The 15,337-nt window shown below is 32.4% G+C and overlaps 1 long non-coding RNA gene across 1 annotated transcript in view; it reads right to left on the reverse strand.

The window, feature by feature from the left end:
- LOC141344920 (uncharacterized) overlaps positions 1-15,337 on the reverse strand; it is a 49,430-nt gene that overhangs the window by 29,751 nt on the left and 4,342 nt on the right. The window contains exon 2 of the long non-coding RNA XR_012356868.1: positions 10,905-10,955. This is a non-coding gene — a long non-coding RNA (uncharacterized lncRNA). The remainder of the gene's footprint in view (positions 1-10,904; positions 10,956-15,337) is intronic.

Consider the following 15,337-nt stretch of genomic DNA (forward strand, 5'->3'; position numbering starts at 1 on the left):
GCTAAATTAAATAAAAAAAGAATAAATAAAAAAAGAATAAAGACTATATAGACATATTTTAACTACAAAATGACAAAAAAAAAAGAGAAATAAAAATGAATAAAAGCTAAATAGACATATTTAGGAAAATATACATGAAAACAGACATGTTTAAAACAGTAAAGAACTAATAAAAAAACAAAAACAAAAATAGAGGAATTTTTCAAGTATATTGATGTAAAGCATAAAGCATTTTGGCAGATGCTTTTATTGAATTCAGTGTTTATATTTTCATATTCGCATTCATAAATTGGTGGGTTAAGATGATAATTACAGAGAAGACTGGTTTCTGTGTAGAGAAGCATCTGTTATATATGTATTTATGTGTGTTTGCTGTAGGATTCTGTGAATCTCAGGCCGACTGCAGACGTGTTTCCTGTGAACTTAAACACACATAGAGTTGTGGAGCGTAAGAGCTTTTTATTTGTTTCCCTGCTGGTTGGCACTTATAATTTGTAACCATAGTAACGACCCCCTTCTCCGCCACATCCTCGCCGTGGAGGAGGAAAAAGAGACGCTGAGTGTGATTGGTGTGAATATTTGGGCTGAGTTTGTGCTGATGCTGATCATCTGAATACATCAGATCAGCTGCTTTGATGCAGGTGGCCGGAGTGCAGAATAAAAGCTCATTTCACTAGTTTATCCGTGTCCATCTGTAGAGTCGACATGCAACTGCAGCCGCAAGTCCATTTCACTTTCATATTATAAAGTATTTCTGAGTTAAACCGTTTATTCAGTAAGCATTATATCCATTGCATGCATTTCTGAAGATGCTTTTTGTGACTGAAGGTCCTCCATAGCTTCACTTTTTTTTTTTTTTTTTTTACTATTATATAAAATTTTATATGAACAGGGAACGTTAACAGGCATTAAAATACTACGTTAACTGCTAGCAGGTTTTAGAGTAACGACTACTCAGAGATCTGACTATTAATTAACATTATTTGTAACCTTGGTGACATCAGATGAAAAATAAACCTCATTTTAGGTTTGGAGCAAGTTATTGATCAATTCTGAGTTTAAAGGCATCTTATATGTGACCCTGGACCACAAAACCAGTCATAAGGTTAAAATTGACAAAACTGAGATGTATACATCATATAAAAGCTCAATAAATAAGCTTTCTATTGATGTATGGTTTGTTAGGATAGGACAATATTTGGCCGAGATAAATCTATTTGAAAATCTGGAATCTAAGGTTGCAAAAAAATCAAAATACTGAGAAAATCACCTTTAAAGTTGTCCAAATTAAGTTCTTAACAATGCATATTACTAATCAAAAATTACATTTTGATAGGTTTACAGTAGGAATTTTACAAAAAAAATCTTAATGTAACATGATCTTTACTTAATTTCCTAATGATTTTTGACATAAAAGAAAAATCAATAATTTTGACCCATACAATGTATTTTTGGCTATTGCTACAAATATACCCCAGCGACTTAAGACTGGTTTTGTGGTCCAGGGTCACATATATCTTATAGAAACCAGGTTAGTAAGCTTAGTTAAAAACCATAAAAAAAAAAATGATTGAAATGTTTTATATAAAAAGGCAACATTTCTCATTTTCATTCAGTTTAACTTGTAGTTTTAAAATAACTAAAACTATATGAACTAAAACAAATAAATACAAATTAATAATTCTATAGACATAAACTACTGAAAATTACAAAAAAACGAATAAATAATCAAATAAAACTATATACCTGCATTAAAAAAAAACTAATAAAAATGACAAAATACGACAAAATCACTAAAATAATTAAAAAGTTAAATATATGTATAGACATTTAAACTAATAAAAATGACAAAACAACAAAATTACGAAAACTAATAAATAAAAAATAGACATTTAAAAAACAATAACTAAAATTGTGCAAAGATGACTAAAACTAAAAAATAATTAAATAAAAAGCATATATACACATATTTTTAAAAAATAATACAAATGACAAAAAGACAACAAAATGTGCAACGATATGCAAAGATGACTAAATTAATGAATAATAGAATAAAAAAACTTTATACATAAAAAATAAAAACAAATATAGATGACAAAAATACAACAAAATCACTAAAAATAAAAAATATGTATAGACATTAAAAAACGTTGAAATTACTAAAACTCATAAGAAAATGGACATTAAAAAACAACTTAACAGTTAATGACTATGCAAAGATGACTAAAACTAAAAAATAATGAAAGAAAAAGCCTATACACATTAAAAAATCTAAAATATAAAAATGACAAAAACGCACAGTTACTAAAACCAATTAAAAAACTATTGACATTTAAAAAAACATGCAAAAATGACTAAAACTAATAAAAGAAATAAAAAACTATATACATGCATTTTCAAAAATAAAAACTAATAACAATGACAAAAATACAACAAAATCATAAAAAATTAAATATGCATAGACAGTTAAAAAAAATGACAAAAACATCAAAATTACTAAAACTAAAAAATAGATGTTTTAAAAAACAAAAACTAAAAAATGACTATGCAAAGTTGACTAAAACTAAAAAAAACTAAAAAAAAAAAAATATATATATATATATATAATATATATATATACACACATACACACATTTAAAAACTAATAAAAATGGGCGAAATAAGTCATTAAAAATAATAAATAAAAAATTTCATATGCATACTCATTTACACAAACAATATCTAAAAAAATGACTAAAACTAAAAAAAACAATAAGTATAAATAATACACACACACACACACACACACACACACACACACACACACACACACACACACATATATATATATATATATATATATACATACACATATTTAAAAACCAATACATCAAAATAACTAATAATAATAATAAATAAAAAAGCCATATAGATGCATTTTAAAACTAAAAAGTAATAAAAAGGACAAAACTAATAAATAAAAAATGTGTGTGTGTATGTATGTATGTATGTATATAAAACAGAAACACAACAATTACAAAAAATGAGAAAAGAAAATATAAAAATAAATAATAATTCAAAATTGTACCAAACACTAATAGGACCTAAATTATACTAAAGTTACACCGCTTTAAAATGCAGAAAAATGCATGTTTTTATTAACAATAAAAAATAACCAGATACGTTTCCCTTTACAAATGCACTGTAGATTTTTATTATGGACATTTGTCCATATTTCATATGAATGTTAATGTGTCAAGAAACATCCAAAATCCCAGCAAGGACGGCATCAATGTCACTCGAGGTATTTGTCGTCCCTAAACGTCTCTGTAGGCCCCCAGAAAACCAACATTTATTTATGCTGAAGCTTTGTTTGTGCAGCAGCGTCGGCTCCATGGGAAATCACCTGCGCCGCGAGTCCTTTAAGAGCCGGCCGGCCCTCCGGCGTGACTTCTCAAAAGCTGGAGTGAAGAGCTGCTCAAAGAGCCCCGGAGCCCGACTCAGTCCTTCAGTACATTAACACCCTACACATCTCCTCACAATACACGCGCAGACCATTGAACTAATTACAGGGAGAACCCCGTCACATTTCCATCTGAATCACGGGGAACAGAGGACGAGAGACGCGCTGGTTCCTATTTGCTGAAAGGACAGCCCTGTGTCTTTGAGTTTCTCCTACATAGAGAAGGGTAAACAAGGCCCAGGCGAGCTAATTGAGCGGAACGGCATCCCTGCGGATCCTACGGGGGGGAATCGTCAAAAGAATCGGAGAGAGAGACGACGAGGTCTGAGCATCAGATCATTAGACTAAAAATACATGGCTATAGATAAATATACTAATACTCTATATGTGACCCTGGACCACAAAACCAGTCATAAGGTTAAATTTTACAAAACTGAGATGTATGCATCATATGAAAGCTCAATAAATAAGCTTTCTATTGTTATATGGTTTGTTAGGATAGGACAATATTTGGCCGAGATACATCTATTTGAAAATCTGGAATCTGAGGGTGCAAAAAAATCAAAATACTGAGAAAATCACCTTTAAAGTTGTCCAAATTAAGTTCTTAACAATGCATATTACTAATCAAAAATTACATTTTGATATATTTATAGTAGGAATTTTACTAAAAATCTTCATGGAACATGATCTTAATTTCCTAATGATTTTTGGCATAAAAGAAAAATCAATAAATTTGACCCATACAATGTATTTTTGGCTATTGCTACAAACATACCCCAGCGACTTAAGACTGGTTTTGTGGTCCAGGGTCACATATATTCTTGCATATTTAATGCATTTGAATATCTCTTCGTCAGCAGTGAGACGTTTGCTAATGTTTCTCCTGAGGATAAGAGCCTAGTAGTTTCAGAAGAGTCTTAAGGCGAGACACTGCAGGTGAATAGGGTAAAAAAAATTAACTAATAGTTATCACCTTGCTTACCCAGTTAATTGATTACAGTGATAATTGCAAGCATTTTTTGTATTACAAGTTTTCTAAGATGTTAGGTTTAAATATGCAAATGAGCCATTATTTAATGAAATATGAGCTAACTTGCATACATTTCTAGTACAAAAATCGAAACACTGGATGAAGTCAGTTTCAAAATTCTTGTTTAATTTTTTGACATATTAGAGTCAAATGTTTTTACAGAGGGATCTCATTTTGTCACTCCATGATTTAGAAAAAAAAAAAACTTGGACAGAAAACAATGTATTTTTACCATTTTGGGCTGAATAAAATGTTGTATAAAATCAAGCAAATTATATATGAACAAATCCCTCTGTAAAAACCTTCAGAATATAGACAGGAATACAAATGTCAAGTTTGATGTGTGTAAGTGCTACTGAAGTGGAGATTTATGGCTCAGTGTAGAAGAGAAAAACTCATTTTAAGAAAATGGCCTTTAAAAATAAGGATTGTATTGAAATCTATTGACACAAATAGATCAAGTGCTATAAAATAAACACTTAACAGTGTCTTTTGGATGTTTTCTTTCCACTAGTCTGAAAGAACACTTTATGAAACACCAAAAAGCCCAAAAACTCAAACTTGACAGGTGCATGAAAAACAGAGTTTTTGTCTTAAACTGTCTCAAAGTCTCCAGTCAAAAGTTAAAGATGACTTGATATGAACTCAAACATTTCTCATTGAGTCATTTGAGCTGCTCTGCATTCATTTTAAACATTATAAAAAACATTATTTTACTTTAGATAGATGCCAAGGCAACATTTCTCATTTTAATTCACTTTAACTTAAAATAACCAAAACAAATGCCTAAAGTTGTTTATTTTTATTTATGAAACCCTGAACCACAAAACCAGTCATAAGGGTCACATTTTTGAAATTGAGGTTTATGCATCATCTGAAAGCTGAATAAATAAGCTTTCCATTGATGTATGGGACAATATTTGTCTGAGATACAACTATTTGAATATCTGTAATCTGAGGGAGCAAAAAAATCGAAATATTTAGAAAATAGCCTTTAAAGATGTTCAAATGAAGTTCTTAGCAATGCATATTACTAATCAAAAATGAAGTTATGATATATTTACAGTAGGAAATTTACAAATTATCTTTGTGGAACATGATCTTTACTTAATATCCTAATGATTTTTGGCATAAAAGGAAAATCAGTGTAATTTTGGCCATTGCTATAAAAATACCTGTGCTACTTAAGACAAAAAAATAAAAATAAAAAATAAATAAATAATAAAAGACAAAACACCACAAAATCTTAAAACTAATACATAAAAATGTATGAAAACAATATGAACTTAATAAAAAATGAATAAAAATGTTTTATAATGTTTAAAATAAATGCAAGGAAATTCAGATCATTTTAAGATTAAGATTTTTGACTTTTGATTGCAGACTTTGTGCCTTTTATAGCTCTAATCTCTTATTGGATGACAACTATTGACTCATTTTATATACATTTTAGAAGAAATAGCTGAGAGAAAGTTGATACTTCAATTAAACATAATAGACAACCTCAAAGTCTTCACAGCCATTAAAAAACAATATCTGAGAAAATATTCTGCTGTCTCTCACCAATGCTGCATTTATTTGATGAAAAATACAGTAAAAATGTGAAATATTAAAATTTTAAATAACTTCTTACTATGTGAATATATGTTAAATTGTAATTTATTTGTGTGATGGAAAGCTGAATTTTCAGCATCATTCCGCCAGTCTTCAGTGTCACATGATCCTTCAGAAATCTGTCTCTTCTGCTCACCAATGCTGCTTTTATTTGACCAAAAATACAGTAAAAATGTGAAATAATATTACAATTTAAAACAACTGTCTTCTATGTGAATATCTGTTAAAATGCAATTTATTTCTGTGATCAAAGCTGAATTTTCAGCTTCATTACTTCAATCTTTAGTGTTAGAAATCATTCTAATATGATAGATACATTTTATTTTTTAGGATTCACAGATGAATAGAAAGTTCAAAAGGATTTTCTATAACATTATAAATGTCTTTACTGTCACTTTTGATCAATTTAATGCATCTGAACAATAAAAAGTACTATTTTCATTTAAAAAAAAAAAAACTTTTAAATGGTAGTGTCACATATCATATTTATACACAAAACATGTACTGCAATAGTCATGCAAAGAAATATCTTAAAGGTCTTAAATGCTTAACTTTTAAATTAATTAGAATGATAAGTATTTAAAATAAAATATCCACTCTGACCATCAACAAATGCCTCTGTCACTTTCGTGTTCCTACAATTTTATGCAAAGCCGACGTCACTTTTTGATCAACGTGATGCCACTCTTCTCCACAATTATTCCTGGAGCCAGTAATGATATTCCAAACATTTTCCCACATTCAAAAGTGGTCCGAATTCAAATTCAAGGAGGGTCTGAAACGCACACACACAGCTGGCCCCCTATTATTTGGACATAGATCACAGATCTTATTGAATGTCTCGCAGTAAGACATTCCATCTAAGTTGCTATGTGTTGGTCTAACAGTCTAACAGCCGTCCTGTCTGTCTGCATCCATCCATCCATCCGACTGTCTGTGTGTCTATATAGTCTCACTCCTCCTGAGACACAAGGCCAAGTTTAACCGGACAGATGGATGATGGGAATGATTTAATAAACCTTTGCAGCTTAAATGAGCTTTGAAGTAGAACAAAGCAATTTAATGAAATGTATAGATAAAATTATTTTCGATTATACTTTTGACTTGAACAGATGCAGTATTTTAAGCAATAAGCCACAGGAGGTTGAAAACCACTGCAGTGCACAAATTTGTGGATTATTGCTTTTATAAAATGAATTTATAAAAAACATTTGCATTTAATAAGTTTGTATGTGGCTCTTCATTACGTGATGCAATGCAAGTGAGGTTGAAGCTTTATGCAAGTAAAGACAAACAAAATGAAATGCATGAGCCGCAGCTCCGTCTGTCTCTTTCTCTCCGTCTCGTCAGACAGCTCGTTAATTTGCACAACTTCGATATGTTCTTTTTCTTTCTCTGTACGTATATATTAGCGGTGTGACATGACCCTGGCGGGCTGAGGGGCTGTTTTGTGTCTGGCTGGCCGTGGGAAAAAGAAGCCCACTCTTTTCACAGCTGCACAGCACCAATGGAGGCCCCGGCTCCCCCCGAATCCCAAACCCCCGCCTTCGTCGGCCTTCATAAATACATCTCATTATTCAAGCTCTAGTTTGCATAGAAATGTTAAAGAGGGCTGCTTTCCTGGACACTCCATCCGTAACAAACAACAGCCACCTCCAACGTGCTCGCTTTATTCTTCCTACAAGCAAAACACTGTTTTCAGATTAGCCGTCTGTGCATTCAGAAAGAGTCGTTTGTGGAAGTGCATTGTAATAATTGAGTTTTTGTTGTTGTTTAGCACTAAAATAACACTGTTTTTGGTTTAGCTGGTTGTGCATTCAGAAAGAGATGTTTTTAGAAGTGCATTTTAAATAATTATGGATTTTTGTTTGTTCTTTAACATAAAAATAACACTGTTTTAGCTGGTTATACATTCAGAAAGAGTCATTTATGGATGTGCATTTGAACAATTCTGAGTTTTTGTTGTCTAAAAAACACCATTTTCTATTTAGTTGTTGTGCATTCAAGAGAAGTTGTTTAAATAAGTGAATTTTAACAGCTATTATACTTTTGTTGTTATTTAACATAAAAATAACAGCGGTTTTTGCATTTGGAAAGAGTCATTTGTGAACATTTTTGTCTTTATAACACTAAAATAGCACTGATTTTGGTTTAGTTAGTTGTGCATTAAGAATTATGTAATTGTGCATTTATGGAAGTGCATTTTAATAATTATGGATTTTTGTTTGTTTTTTAACACTAAATAATGCTTTTTGGTTTAGCTGGTTGTGCACGCAGAAAGAGTCATTTATGGATGTGCATTTGAACAATTATGATTGTTGTCTAAAAAACACCATTTTCTATTTAGTTGATGTGCATTCAAAACAAGTTGTGAAGTGAATTTTAACAGCTATTAGACTTTTGTTGTTATTTAAAGCTAAAATAACAGCTATTTATGCATTTGGAAAGAGTCATTTGTGAACATGAATTTAAAATAGATTTTTTTTTGTCTTTTTAACTCTAAAATAGCACTGTTTTTGGTTTAGTTAGTTGTGCATTTAGAATTATGTAACTGTGCATTTATGGAAGTGCATTTTAATAATTATGGATTTTTGTTTTAGCTGGTTGTGCATGCAGAAAGAGTCATTTATGGATGTGCATTTGAACAATTCTGAGTTTTTGTTGTCTATAAAAAGCCATTTTCTATTTAGTTGTTGTGCATTCAAAAGGAATCTAACAACTATTGGACTTTTGTTGTTATTTAACACTAAAATAACAGCAGTTTATGCATTTGGAAAGAGTCGTTTGTAGACATGATTTTTTCGGTTTAGTTGGTTGTGGATTTAGAGAGATTTATGGAAGTGCATTTCAAATAATTATGGATGTTTGTTTGTTATTTAACACTAAAACACTGCTTTTTGGTTTAGCTGGTTGTGCATGCAGAAAGAGTTGTTTGTGGAAGTGCATTTTAACTATTATGAGCTGTTGTTGTCTGAAAAACAATTTTCTATTGGTGCGCATTCAGAAGGAGTTGTTTGAAGAAGTGAATTTTAACAGCTATTGTACTTTTGTTGTTATTTAACACAAAACAACAAGAGTTTATGCATGTGTCATTTGTAGACACGATTTTTTTTTGTTTAGTCGGTTGTGCATCTGGAAGAAGGCGTTTATGGAAGTGCATTTTAATAATTATTGTTTTATTGTTGTTTAGCACTAAAATAACAGCAGTTTATGCATTTGGAAACATGGATTTCAAAACTGATAAGTTTTTGTAGCTCTGTTTTTGGTTTAGTCGTGCATTTGGAAATATGTAATTGGGCATTTATAGAAGTGCATTTTAATAATTAGGGATTTTAGTTTTTTCTTTAACACTAAAATAACACTGTTTTTGCTTTAGGTAGTCGCGCATTCAGAAAGAGTCGTTTATGGAAGTGCAGTTTAATGATGAGTTTTGTTATTTAGCTCTAAAATAACACTGTTTTCTGTTTAGTTGTGCATATTCAGAATGAGTGAATTTTATTAATTATGTTTTTTGTTGTTATTAAACACAAATAACAGTTCTTAGGTTAGCAGTTTGTGCATTTATGTTTGTGAATTTTAATCATTTTAAGCATGTGTTGTTGTTTAACACTAAAATAACACTGTTTTTGGTTAAGCCGGCTGTGCATTCAGAAAGTATAATTAGTGGAAGTGAATTTTAAGAATGAATGACTTTTTAGTTGGAAAAAACAAACAAACAAATCATCGGTGCATGTGAATTTTAAAAACTGGGTGGTTTTGTTGTTGTTTAGCATTAAAGTAACAGTTTTTGATTTAGCTGGTTTTGCATTTAGAAAGAGTCAGTTGTGGGTGTGAATTTGAATAATAATCGCTTTTATTGTTCTTTAACCCTCAAATAAGCATCATTGCATCAAAGACATGACAGAAATAGCTCACTCTAGTCAATGACAGACAGAACTGGGCCTCTCAATTCTTCAAACGCAGTCTTTTTTCATGTACTTCACAAAGTTGAGCTCATCATTTAAAGGTTATATATTGTCCTAAACACTGCATGTTATACACCATTCACTGAAACATGATTAGAGTATGTTTTGGAGAATCTTGAAGTGTCTTTCTAGAACAAATCTTGTGTTCTGCATTAATGATATTTGTTAAATCTGCTATCTGATTCATATACAGTCATTCTTTAATAAAGAATAAAGATCAAATCTGATTAACTAAACCTTGAGTTTATTTGAGTCTGCTGTTTTGAAGGTTTTCTTCATTTCATCTCAGTGATGAAATAAACCATGAATCTAGCAGTATGCATTCATTTCTTTCTTTCTTCTTTCTTTCTTTTATTTATATAGCACTATATAAATACAACACAGTTGCCCAAAGTGCTTTACAAGGTAAGAATAGAAAATAACACATCCACATAATAAAACAAAATGGCATTAAAACTAAAAAACAATCCCAAGACATCAACCATTTCAAATGATATAGAAAATAGGTGAAGTTTTAATTTGGATCTGAAGGTAGCCAAAGTCGGTGCATTCATTAATAGCACAAACCTAGTTTCTACTGACTGCAGATGCAGAGAGATGAAAACCAAACCCTCAGAGCAAAATACTGCTATAGATCAACACACACAATGGATTAACATCCTAATTCTGTTCTAGAAATGCACTGTGAATAAAACTAAATCAAATTAGCCAAATTGCACCAGAACTTTGTCTTTATGAAACGCATAATAAAATATATGACGCTTGTGCAATATTTACAGTAGCTTGTCTGTGTGCTTCAAGCTTTGTGAAACAGATTCAATGGCGGTGGATTAAACTGAAGATGTTTTACCTGTTTGGACTGAAGCGGAGCTCAACATCGAGGAGATGCTTCTGGCACATGCTGAAATTAGAGAAACAGGGAAACATTAGAATGATATTTCATAACTGACAGTCGACACGACAGTCGTTTGTGCGTTCGGGGCTTTTTAAAACGTTATTATCACAAGCTTCGTGTTGCATGAATAATAATTCATAAATTGAATAATGCTTCCTATATAAAGAGGAACTGAATTTTTAATGCATATGCATTTTAGCCTACTATATTAAAATATGCTTGCAATGCATCATGTTTCATCATAACAAACAATGTTAGTATATATCATGTCTGTCATGCTTCCTAACTGAATTTGTAAGTCACTTTCATTGATATGAAGCTGATTATTATCAAAGAAAAAGAAAAGAAACATGAGATCTCAACACAAGCATGCTAATTCAAGCACAATTTGCATTTCACCTCCACAAATTCCTTACAGTAACTATAAATCTGAGCTGTCAAATGCATAAATGCTGTAAGCTCTGATAACCTGAGATGAGCTGGATGTGCTGTATATTTAACATGCATTCATGAGCCTCTGAGCCTGCTAGTCCAGGACCATAATAATACCATGGTGTTCTACAGAGTGCCATATAGTACAGTATATGCATAGGTTTGGTTGTGTATGTTATTGTTCACTCTCAGTTTGTATTTTACGCAGATAATGTGTGCATTATGAGATGTTCCTTTGTATTCATAAAACACAAGCCCACCTGAAATCATTTATGCGCTAACAATGAAGCAAGGTTCTGTCAAATTTATAAACTTTTTATGTTCATTCTGAGTTCTCTGTTTTTTAATGTTCTCAAAACAGCACAAAAATGTTATACTTCATTCATGGAATGTTTTATTTTAGTTCGAACATTTAAACGTTTTTTTTTGTTTTGTTTTTAATGTTCTTGTTTCAGAACATTTGGAGAACATTAGAAGGCAACATGTCCATAGTGTTATGTTTGCAAAATCATAAAACGCAACATTCCCTTAACTTTTAAAAAACTGGATGTTTAAATGTTTGGATGTCACTGCATTTTCATAACTTAATGGCAAAATGTAGTTTTTGTTAGATGTGATTCAAGAACAAATTATCTGTCTATTAGAAATGTGTATATGATTTGCAAATATGCCTTGTCCATTAATGCTATGAAACATTAGGCCATCTTAGACTCCAAAAGGGTGTTTTTGCAGTGATACCTTAAAGAAAAACCATTTTGGTTCCCCAAAGAACCTTTCAAAGAACAAAGAACTCTAAAGAACCTTTTTTTGACAATTAAGAATCTTTTCTGCATTTAAAAGGTTCCATGGATGTCCAAGGTTCTTCATAGAACCATTAATTGCCAATAAACAGTAAATAATCTTTATTTGGATTATTTTCAACACGTTAACACAAAAACATTTTTATACCACATTCATGGAATGTTTTATTTTAGTTAAATGATTTTTAAATGTTACTACTTTTTTCAAAAGGTTTAGAGAACATTAGGACGCAACATTTCCATAATGTTTGCAAATCATGAATTGCAACATTCCCTTAACATTTAAAAATATGATGTTTTAAATGTTCAGAGGTCATGGCATGTTCATAATTTAATGGATAATTCTAGAATATTAAGAAACTTTTCAATGTTATGCACTCTCAGAAAACAAAAAGGTACAAATGCTGTCACTGGGGTTGTACCTTTTTCAAAAGGTACACTTTTGTACTTTTTAGGCACTATGTTCAATTTAGGTACTGATACGAGACGAGCATTTGAGGTTAAAAAGTATAGAAATTGTCAATTTGTTTAGAAAATAACTGATCGTTTCGCTAGATAAGACCCTTCCTCCTCGACTGGGATCGTTTAGAGCATTTTGAAGCTGCGTTTAAACTGCATTTCGGAAGTTCAAACTTCGGGGCGCCATCCATATCCATGATAAAGAGAGAAATCCTGAAATGTTTTCCTCAAAAAAACATAATTTCTTTACGACTGAGGAAAGAAAGACATGAACATCTTGGATGACAAGGGGGTGAGTACATTATTTGTGCATTGTTGTTATGAAAGTGAACTAATCCTTTAAGAAACACTAATGTTTTATGCACTCTCACATTAAAAAAAGGTACAAAAGCTGTCACTGGGGCACTACCATTTTCAAAGGGTACACTTTTGTACTTTTTAGGTAATAATATGTTCACTTTAGGTACTAATATGTAACCCTAGACCACAAAACCAGCCATAAGTAGTCTATAGCACAGGTATATTTGTAGCAATAGCCAACAATACATCGATTTTTCTTTAATGCCAAAAATCATTAGGATATTAAGTAAAGATTGTGATCCATTAAGATGTTTTTTGTAAATTTCCTAATGTAAACATATCAAAATTTAATTTTCGATTAGTAATATGCATGGCTAAGAACTTCATTTGGACAACTTTAAAGGTGATTTTCTCATTATTTAGATTTTTTTATTATTATTGCACCCTCATATTCCAAATCTTTAAATAGTTGTATCTCAGCCAAATATTGTCCCATCCTAACAAACCAAACATTAATGAAAAGCTTATTTCTCCAGCTTTCAGACAATATATAAATCTCAATTTCAAAAAATTGACCTTTATGATTGGTTTTGTGGTCCAGGGTCACATATGTGCATTTAAAGTACCAGTATGGACCCTTTAGATGCAATTGTGTATCCCAGTGACAGCTTTTGTACCTCTTTTTCTGAGTGTGAATGAAATCAGTCATACATTTCCATATTTTTCTGTTTGTTCTGATCCATTGGAAAGACTCTCATTGTCAGTGTTTCTACAAAAATGTGTATATGATTCCCAAATATTCCTTGTCCATGAATGCTATGAAACATTAGGCCATCTTACTTTGGATTACTTTCAAAATGTGTTCATAACTTAATGCATAACGTTCTTGCAACATATTTTTGTTTACTGAAGTACGTTTTGAATGATATCAGCCACGCTGGCTCATGCATTTGCATTTCTATATTCTGATGCAAAACAAACCGATTTGTGCATTATTACATATGTGAATATTCCTAGAAAGGTGAAAGATTTAAAAATCTAACACTGGTCCATTTTACTTTGGATTACTTTCTGCGTGTTCCGCTATTGCCACCGCGTGAAACGAGCCCAAACCGCGCCGCTCTCGTGACGCGGAGCCGCGGACCAGCCCACCGGCGCTCCGTTAACCGCGGCGCGACAGCAACTGCACAAAAGACCGACACCGACATTCGCATCAGGCTCGAGCCAGAGCAAAATACAGCACACCCGGGCAACACCGTCAAAGGCCCTGAGAGGAACAGTCGTGCACCTGAAACAAGCACGCGTGATGAACACAGGAGGAGTGATGCGCGCTCGCGTGCTTTGCGTACACACGCTTCCCGAACGCAAAATGCGTCATTAGCGGATTCCACACACATTTCTGTTGCAATTCAGTTTTAGGCATGCATTCCGTCCGTGCACTTTCATTAAAGCATCTGTGACGCGCTGGCTCCGCGTTCGAGCCCGTTTCGCTCTCTCCGCGTCTCCGGCTCTGCGGTTCATGAAGTCAGTGGGATTAGTTTCTACTTTCGGTTCTCTAGCTTTATGATATTTCATAAACTCATACAGCTAGATAACCAAAGACAAAAACTAGCCCGTGCGTGTTAAAGGGGCCGCGGCGCTCCGGATGGAGTCTGTGTTTGCGGTCACATGTGCCAGCGACAATATTGAGAATGAAACGCTGATCCGGCTTGAACACATGCACGACTGTTTCACCACGATTCACAACTCAGGAAGGACTCACAAACAGGGAGTTTTTAGAAATAGGCTTAATTCAATTTCTTAACTCATTTCTATTCATCAGCACAAGGCAATTTAATCAAATCTCCATCTCACACACACACACACACACACACACACACACACACACACACACAGGTGCAGCAACTCAACAAAAACAGATAGCATTGTGGAACTCAGATGATGAACTGACATATTTATGGCTTATTATTTACATACACTGATTAACAGAATTATGAGTATTTCCATTTTCACTCTAAATACTCTTAAAACATAACATAGCTTGTAAATGCATGCATTTGCACCTGCATGCATTCTAGAAGAGATTAAACTGAGCTATTTAAACTAGACATACCTTAGTTTTTGATGCTCGGATCGTTTGGTTCACTCCACATGCTTTTAGAAATCCAAAGAGTTTTGGTTACGGCTTCGGTTGGTGTTTTAATAAAGCCAGATAGGCCTGAACATCTAACTAAGGATGAAACACACATGCTTCAATCTTTAGAGGAGCATCTAATGGAGCAGAAGCAACTGACCTCATTACAAATGAAAAGCCCAGCCCATATCCTGTGACTCCGCCTCTTTCTGACAAATCTGCATAATCTATTATTTCACTAAATGGGGGCACACCATAGACTT

Source organism: Garra rufa, chromosome 10 (genome assembly GCF_049309525.1).
Source record: "Garra rufa chromosome 10, GarRuf1.0, whole genome shotgun sequence".
Lineage (NCBI taxonomy): Eukaryota > Metazoa > Chordata > Actinopteri > Cypriniformes > Cyprinidae > Garra > Garra rufa.